Raw genomic sequence first — 8163 nt, 5'->3', positions numbered from 1 at the left:
GCCACTGCACTGCAGCCTGGGCAAAAGAGAGAGACTCAATCTAAAACAAAAACAAACACAAACAAACAAACAAACATAAAAATAAGTAAATGAAAGATAAATCGGATTACATCATTCTTCAGTCCAAGGGTGTCCCAGCTCATTCCGAATAAAAGCCAAATTCTTTAAAATAATCTGCAAGTCCCTATGCGAACTGTCCCCATGACCTCTCTGCCCTGCTCTGTGTTCTCCCTCACTCTTCTCCAGCCACACTGGTCCCGTGCTGTTTTATGCACTCATCAAGCATGCGGTTGCCTTTTGGTTTAACACATGCTCCTCCTTTCTCCAGAACTGTTGTTCTCTCTCAATTTCCATGGCTGCTCCTTCACCTCCTTCAAGTCTTTACTAAAATATCACCCATGCCTTCCCTGACTGAGCACCTTTTTCAGAGGCACACCTTTCCCTGTCCCAGCACTGATTAGCATCATTCTCCGCTTTGTTTTTATTCATAGACTTGGTCATCATTAAGCACATTTTATTTTTGTTTATTTTCTGTCTCTTTCCTCCTGGCTACTCAATCCTATAAAAAAGGAATGTTTTCTTCTTCTTCTGTTCTCTACTCCATCTTTAGCACCTAGAATAAGCCTTGAATTGAATTGTTGTTTCAAGCCACACTGAGGCGAGAGGAGAAAGCAGTTATGGGAACGCAGTGAGAGTTGAAACTGTAGGAAAATGCTGCCCACAGGAGCTGCTGCAATCCAAGAGGAGCACCTTGGCTGTGGCCAAACTCCCATGAGGCAGACAGGGAACCCTAGGAACCAGTAGCTCCCGGCTCTTCTTCCTTTGATCTCCCATTCCTTGCTGCTATATCCCATTGACCAATTCCAACAGGAAGCCAGAGCATAAAAGCCCATTTGAGGCAGTCCACACTAGGCAGTCTCTCAGGATACCTTTCAGAGTGGACAAAGGTAGAGAGTGAACGTGGAGAGGCAGACAGAATGTACCCTGAAAAATCAGAAAATAAGCAGCGAATTAGAAAGAGATGCAATGCCTTCATTTTAATTATAGAAATCACTGGATTGTCTTCAACTGAATGAATTTGTGGTACCTCTGTGATGAATGAAGGGGACTTGGGGAGGAGACATTGAACCAGAAGTGTGTTTTGTTCTGCTTTTATTTACCTACCATAAGTTACTTTATTGAACAAGAATGACATTAGAGAGTATGCATTTGACTTAGAATATCTGTCCCAAAAGGGATTTTGGATGGCTTGCTTAAATGCACACAATGCAATAAGTAGAAACATAAATTGCATTGAAGCACATTGCACTTGAATACAGAAATGCTGGGAAGGGCAAAATTCTTTACTAATGTTTTCCTGGACTATTCTAATGAGCAAAGATTGTGTTAATGTTGGATTTTGGCTTTACCCTATTTCCAAACAACATCAGCCCGCTGAACAAGAATTTCACAACTCCTGAGCATTTTTATTGTGCTCGCAATTGCCTGGGACATCAAAGCCCTGGGGCCCTGGTCTGCAACTGCCTGAGGCCATCTGTGACTTTGGCTCACAGCTGAGCCTCTCATGACCCTGTTTACTTTCAGCTTAGATATGCTGTCTTCCATTTGATGATAGTTTGATCTCAAACATAAACCAAGTCCTAAACCTAAATTAAATGTGTAGATTAAACTAAGACTCGACATTTCTTCAGTGTCACATTTCCCTTACTAAACAATCTGATAATCATTTACTCAAGTTTATAGATTTCAAGCTAAAGGTTGTAGAAATATCTAAACATCATTCTACAGTTAAGTAAGCAGCAAGTCCTATTGCATTAGTCACTAGATCAAATGTGAAAAGGTCTCCAGGAGAGGAGAATGTTTGAAATGTTTTGAGACTCAGCCCCACCACTTTCTAACTGGTGAATCTGGCTAAATTATAAGCTTTTCTGGGCTTGATCTCTCATCTGCAGAATGGGAATAGTAACACTAGCACTTAGTTTACTGTGCTGTTATATGAGGATTAAATGAGTGAACATTTGAAATGCTTAGAATAGTGGCTGGCACAGAGTAAGCACCCTATGAGTGTTGACTAAAATACATTACTATATTTTCAACTTTCACTTTACAACATTTTCTCACTGATTCTGCTAAAAAAAATTAAGAGGTTACTAGTAGCTTTTGAGAAAAGTATAGTCTGTTATATAAGGATATTTATGTGATATATAAGACTGCATTGCTTTCACAAAATTGATTTTTAAATCTAACTGGTAAAATAAATAAATTAGGAGAAATAGTAGGCACAATAATGCTTTCCCACAACCCACAAAAGATGTTCATTCCCTAATGCTTAGGACCTGTGCATATGTTTGTTGTTTGTTCTTACAGAAACAGGGTGATCTGGTTTGGCTGTGTCCCCACCAAAATCTCATCTTTAATTTTAATTCCCATAATTCCCACGTGTGATGGGAGACACCCAGTGGGATGTAATTGAACCACTGAGGCAGGTCTTTCCCATACTGTTCTCATGATAGTCAATAAGTCTCACGAGACATGATGGTTTTGTAAAGACTCGTTCCCCTGCACACGCGCTCTTGCCTGCCATCATGTAAGACGTGCCTTTGCTCCTCCTTTGCCTTCTGCTATGATTGTGAGGCCTCCCCAGCCATGTGGAACTGTGAGTCCATTAAACCTCTTTCCTTTATAAATTACCCAGTCTTGAGTATGTCCTTACAGCAGTGTGATATCAGACTGATACACAGGGCCTTGGAAGATGTGAATGTTGGGATCTCCAGATGGGAAGATAATCCTGGATTATCCTGGTAGGCCAAATATAACCCTTAAAAGAGAACAACCTTTCCCAGCTATGGCCAGAGGGAGACTGACTATAGAAGCACAGTGGGCGAGATGCAACATTGCCAGCTTTGAGGACACAGAAAGGGTCCATGAGCCAATGAATATGGGTGGAGTCTAGAAGCTGAAAAGGGCAAGTCAACAAATTCTTCCCTGGGTCCTCCAGACAGCTTAAGTTTAGGTCAATGAAACCAGATCTTGACCCATAACTGACGCATACCTGTATGATCATAAATCATAAATGCATGTTGCTTTAAGCCACTAAGTTTGTGATAATTTATGATAGCAGCAAAGACAAAAGTAATACAGGAGATAACAACTGGCTCATGAAAGTATTCTCACTTTAAATAATGTTTTCAATAGTATTTGTATATCTATATTAATTTGCTTTTATTGGGAGGTGTCTGTGAGTAATTGTTTTCATAATGGGTTTGCCCTGTTTACATTTCACCTATCCTTCAAAACTAAGAAATTGATATACCAGGAAATAGTGAAGAGGCAATGTGATTTAGAGTCAGAGATACCCGGGCTTAGAGTTGCCAGATTAACCAAATAATATTTTTAAAGTATGAATATATTCCGTGCAATAATTGCAACATACATATAATTAAACAATAACAGCCGAAAGAGCATGCATTATTTATCAGAAACTGAAATTTAACCAAATGTCTTGTATTTCACCTGCCAGTGCTACCTGGATGAGAATCATGTATGTCATAAATATAAATGAACCCTTAGGCCAGTGAGTCCCAAACTGGGCTGGATATTGGAATGTCCTGTTAGAGCCTTTATAAATCCCAATGCCCAGCTGGTGATTTAATTAAGTAAATCATTATCTTTGAGGGGAGGACAGAGGAATGAGCATGTTTCAAGTTTCTTAGGTAATTCTCAATGTGCAGGTAATAACTCACACAATGGTTCTGTGACTATATCGTATATGGGAATTACCCAGGGAGCTTATGAATATGTGAGTTCCTGGTTTTATCTTAAAAGATTCTGATTCGGTAGGACGGGAGGAAGGGGGATTCAAGAGCTTCCGTTAACCAGCATCTCAGGTGATTTTGATGAACTATCAGTGACTCACACTTTAAGAAACTTAAAACGTCTTGGAACGTGTGGCAACCATTTTAAGTACAAGGAAACTCACTGCACAGGTTTTATGAGGATCATTTCACTTAGGTGTACACACTGTAGAAATTTACTTTACACGAATTGCTAAAAATATAATTGTTGGATTCCTTTTCTTTTTCCTTAAGTTCTTCAATTGCCTTAAAGCTTTTCTTAGTTTCTTTAGCTCTGTTGAACCCCACCTCTCTCCCCTATCTTCCTGTAGGATCAGGAGTTTATGCCACGTAGCTGAATCCAAGTTAAACTCATCTTAAGTTATTCTCTCTGATTTCAGGGTGGTTGATCCTGCCTTCCCCATGTGTCTACACTTTTCTATTCATTGGTTGAGGAAACAAGGATCACCTACTTGGTTTTACTGTTTAATCCATCGAATGATCCTGAAAGCTTGATGCTTTTGTCTCTATTGTCTGACACAATGCCATGTCTTCATATGATTTCCATCTGGAATTTAAAACTCAGAGAAAATTGTCACAGCAAAGGCAGACACACACAACTCGGTGTCTTTCTGTCTTCGGGACCAATATGCTTTCCATAAAGTACCCCACCTCTCCTGAAACTAAGCCAGGGGCTGATCTCATTTTTCAAACCTTTTCTGTTACTACCCCCTACCAAGCCCAGTTCCACTCCCCCATGAGGTTCAGCGCACAGCAGTCATTTGGCAGTACATTCCCATGGACTGAATGACCCATGCATTATGGGAAACACACTAAGCTCGGAAGAAAGGCTTTTTCCTCCTTTTCCTTAATTCTTGGCGCCTGCACTTTCACAATTCCTGCTTGGAAGGACATGAGTCCAAGAAGGCCGGCATCTGTCCTTCTATGCCGGGGCCACCTGGGGCTTGCCTGAATGGCCCAGGCCCACTGGGTTTGAGAGTCAGGAAATTACTGCCTACGGGGTCAACTAGGCCCTTCATAGAAAAAATAGCTGACATTGTTCTGACCATGGGGAATAATATCTACAAATAGCCTAACGTTGTTTGAAGGAACAATAGCAGCACAAATTACTGCTTCCCCCGGCCCCCACCCCACGAAACAGATAGGGCTTTACTTGTTACAAGTAACAAACTCGAGTGTTTCAGTTGATATAAGGAACATTTAACAAGTAGAACACCCTGGATTCTATGTGTGTTTTCCGTTTCCCCAAGTTCTCTGACTGATACGTTTTGTATATGGGCAAGAGCAGAGATTTTGGTATTGGAAGGAACTGTGTTCGAATCCCAGCTCTATCACTTAATAGATGCAAGCCTGTGAAAATGTATTGTAAACATTTTCGAGTTTCTATAATCAGGAGGCACTCTAGTGGCGGTATTGCTTTGTCTTTACTCTGTACCTAGAAGTTGTGTGATTCTAAGAAAAGTATTTCTATCACTCACTCTGAGGGAGTTCCAGGGTCCTTCTCAGGACTCTGCCAGAGACAGCCTTCAGCTGAACAAATGACCACAGGTATCAGAGACAGAAGGACAACTGTGGTGCAAGCTGAGGTTTGTTGGCACAGGCACTCGAGATAGCAGAAACATGAGTTAGTCAGTCTTCTTCTCCATCTGACGTAGCCTGCATGTCACCAGGACACATCCCTGAAAGGAGAAGGGTATGCAATACACTGACTTGTAGTGAATAGGAAGCGGGAGCCTGCCTCGGGGTCTAGACTCAGAGGATACAGATCTTGGGACACAGAAACTCAAGGAGGCCACCTTGGCCAATTACAATTTAAAGTCAAAGTTGAGGTGTTGCCTATCCTTTAGCCAAGAGATTATCTTCTCTGTGTCCCTCAATTTTATTATTTTGAATAAATAGTATTTACCTCTGCAGATGACACTTATGAAGTATGTGACATTTTCTTATAATCATTAACGTTTCTTCCAAATCTTTCTGCTATAGAAATTTCATGGGCTGACTGTGAAAAGAGGCAGAAATGTCCTGCCAAGATGTAACCTGTGTTGGTAATATGTCAGGCTAGCCTCAGTTTTCTCATCTGTAGAATGGTAATGAAATTATAATATTCATGGCAAGTACTAAATGTGACTGGTTGTAGAAAAGTGCTTTGTAAATTATAAAGAACATAGAACGATAGTTGTTTCTTTTTTCTTTTTGTTGTTTTATTTTGTTGCATTTTCTTTTTCCCCAGTCTTCTGTCCTAATTCCCACAGGGCAGACAGTGTGTCAAAGATGGTAGTGGCTGCAGCTTTCAGAAACACACTATCTGTGAAAGTCCACTGGGGCAGCCAGGGGGAGCTACTTGCAATTAGCCTTAGGAAGCAAGTCCCAACCAGCTGGTCTAACGTTACTCATCAGGTAACTCTCAGCAAGCAAGAGATTTAGAGTTGGTTTGGCAACAGGATCAAGACAGAGTCGGCAACCTAGTTTCTATTGCGTCAGGAAACACAGGTTGTATAATGTTTCAAAAGGCCAGTTGGTACATTGTCAGAATTTGTTTAATAATATACTTTATGATATTTATTTTTTCCAGTGTGTGTCAGGCAGCATGCTAGGCATTTGGAGTATAGGGGTAGGCAAGACTGAAACCATCGTTTCCCTAACACAACTAGCAGAGAATTAAAAAATTCAAAAAACCTACAAAAAGATAAGACAAAAGTTTATTGTGGGCGTATATTATTGTCCTGGGATTTTTTTCTTGCAACCTTACCATTCCATGATTTTGAATGGATATGATCTCTCTCTTATCTCCAGCATTTACAGATGTACAGCAGGAACCAGAATATGTCAGGTTTACATAGGTGTATATTGCTTTTCTCCTGAATCAATTGATATTCCTTTGGGATGAGGAGCTAGGGAGACAAGAAACACCTAGGACTTCCAGCTTCTCCCTTTCCTTGTTCAATTAGGAGCCTGGTCAATAATGGATCTCAATACACAGAGGGAAGCAGAAGGATAAAGGAAGCTTACATTATGGCTCAGCGCAGTGGCTCACACCTGTAATCCCACCACTTTGGGAGGCCAAGGCGAGCGGATCACGAATTCAGGAGATTGAGACCATCCTGGCCAACATGGTGAAACAGGGTCTCTACTAAAAATACAAAAATTAGCTGGGTGTGGTGACACGTGCCTGTAGTCCTAGCTGCTTGGGAGGCTGAGGCATGAAAATCTCTTGAACCCAGGAGGCAGAGGTTGCAGTGAACCAAGATCGCACCACTGCACTCCAGCCTGGCAACAGAGCGAGACTCTGTCTCAGAAAAAAAAAACAAAGCTTACATTATCATTTGAGCTGGATCCAGCAATACCTGAAGCCAGGAGAACCCTAGGACCTGCCTCCTAAAGTAGTGATCATTGGGTGTTTTGTCTTTTGCTACACACACACACACACACACACACATACACACACACACACACACACGAGTCTTAACTGACCATGCAATTTTTTTTGGAAATACGGTATGCCTGCCCCAGAAACTGGGCCTCCAGCTCTACCAGATGGCTAACTGGAAGAGACCCTGGAAGGAGCCTTCAGTGTCCTGCCAGCACAGAAATAAACCATCTGAGCTCCTCACCTGGCTCAGGCCAGGTAACAGGCAACCTGGGCTGGAGAACCAATGGCCAGCCTCAGCAGAGCTGGTGAATCAATCCTAAGCTTCTTGGTGTATACAGATGGCCCTTCATGTGAAGCTGGTCATGGAGGGCTCCAAAGGGCTTTCCCGTGTCAGCACCTAACTGTCCCAAAGCAGCTACCCCTCAACTTCCCCATCCTTAACAGAAATACCTAGCAGAGGAAGTAGCATGCCACACTATTCCCATTGCCTTTACCCCCGGCAAGCATCACTGCTTCCTGCAGTTAAACAGTCTACCACCCACATCATGTAATGCTGGTTAAAGCTCTTAGCACGATACCTGTGATATCACAAGCAAGTAATGAAAGTCAACTATTCCTATTAAATGATCATTATGTGAAACAACTAAAAAAGTCTAAAAGCAGTATGTGAACGTAAATCCTGAGTGCAAAGAAATAAATTAATTCAACTAATGTTTACTAAGAGCCTGTGCATGCCAGGCCCGGTTATAGGGACTGGTGAAATAGTTGTAGACACGATTATATAAGGTTTCATATAAAGGGAAATTACAAATAAGCCCCCCAAACAGCATCCTTGTACTTACAGATTTTATGTCCTGCTGGGGAAAAAAAAGACAAGTGAAAGTCAATAAACAAACATACCACGTAATTTCAGATGGAATGAAGTACTACGAGGAAATA

The 8163-nt window shown here is 41.4% G+C and overlaps 1 long non-coding RNA gene across 1 annotated transcript; it reads right to left on the bottom strand.

Moving 5' to 3' along the window:
- Positions 1 to 508: 508 nt before the first annotated feature.
- Positions 509 to 6000, bottom strand: LOC144340964 (uncharacterized). Its single transcript, XR_013417500.1, has 3 exons — positions 5333 to 6000; positions 4307 to 4401; positions 509 to 984 (listed from the first exon to the last, which is right to left on the bottom strand). It is a non-coding gene; the product is annotated as an uncharacterized LOC144340964 (long non-coding RNA).
- Positions 6001 to 8163: the final 2163 nt, after the last annotated feature.

This window comes from Macaca mulatta, chromosome 5 (assembly GCF_049350105.2).
Source record: "Macaca mulatta isolate MMU2019108-1 chromosome 5, T2T-MMU8v2.0, whole genome shotgun sequence".
Taxonomy (NCBI): domain Eukaryota; kingdom Metazoa; phylum Chordata; class Mammalia; order Primates; family Cercopithecidae; genus Macaca; species Macaca mulatta.
The sequence above is the reverse complement of the archived record's forward strand: the minus strand, read 5'-3'. Positions and strand labels throughout refer to the sequence as shown.